The 416-nt window shown below is 40.1% G+C and overlaps 1 long non-coding RNA gene across 2 annotated transcripts in view; it reads left to right on the plus strand.

Annotated features, from left to right (window-relative positions):
• Positions 1-416, plus strand: part of LOC109507437 (uncharacterized) — a 2,257-nt gene continuing 1,841 nt past the window's right edge. For both annotated transcript variants that reach the window (XR_002166468.1, XR_002166467.1), the window contains exons 1-2: positions 1-89; positions 189-275. This is a non-coding gene — a long non-coding RNA (uncharacterized LOC109507437). The remainder of the gene's footprint in view (positions 90-188; positions 276-416) is intronic.

A 416-nucleotide genomic window follows, 5' to 3' on the forward strand; every position in this document is an offset into this window, starting at 1 on the left:
TGTTGTGTCTTCGGGCCTTCCTGTTCATCCCCGCGTTAGACGCGGCCGACGCCGCGCCTTGGTTGACGGGCATTCGGCAACGAAATCCGGTAAGAAGCTCGGCATTGGTGCTTGAACATGTCAGTGAATTGTAGTATAGGGAAAAAGGTGATCTTTTTTTTTTGTTTGTTTGTTTGTTTTGATAAAAGGGAAGAGCCAAACCAAAAAGAAGACCATGGTTTGGATATAATCGATACTGTTACCTGAGACCAGGAGCATGCTCTCTGTTGGTAAAGGTATGAAGATATTCTTGAAGTTGTCTTGTACCAAGGAGTATTGGAGCGCACTGAAAAGAAAAAAAACAACACATCGTGAGAAGATCGGAAAAAAAAAAAAAAAAAAAAATCATATAAAGGATTTTTTGAAAAAAAATGCTA

This window comes from Hippocampus comes, unplaced genomic scaffold (assembly GCF_001891065.2).
Source record: "Hippocampus comes isolate QL1 unplaced genomic scaffold, H_comes_QL1_v1.1 scaffold105, whole genome shotgun sequence".
Classification (NCBI taxonomy): domain Eukaryota; kingdom Metazoa; phylum Chordata; class Actinopteri; order Syngnathiformes; family Syngnathidae; genus Hippocampus; species Hippocampus comes.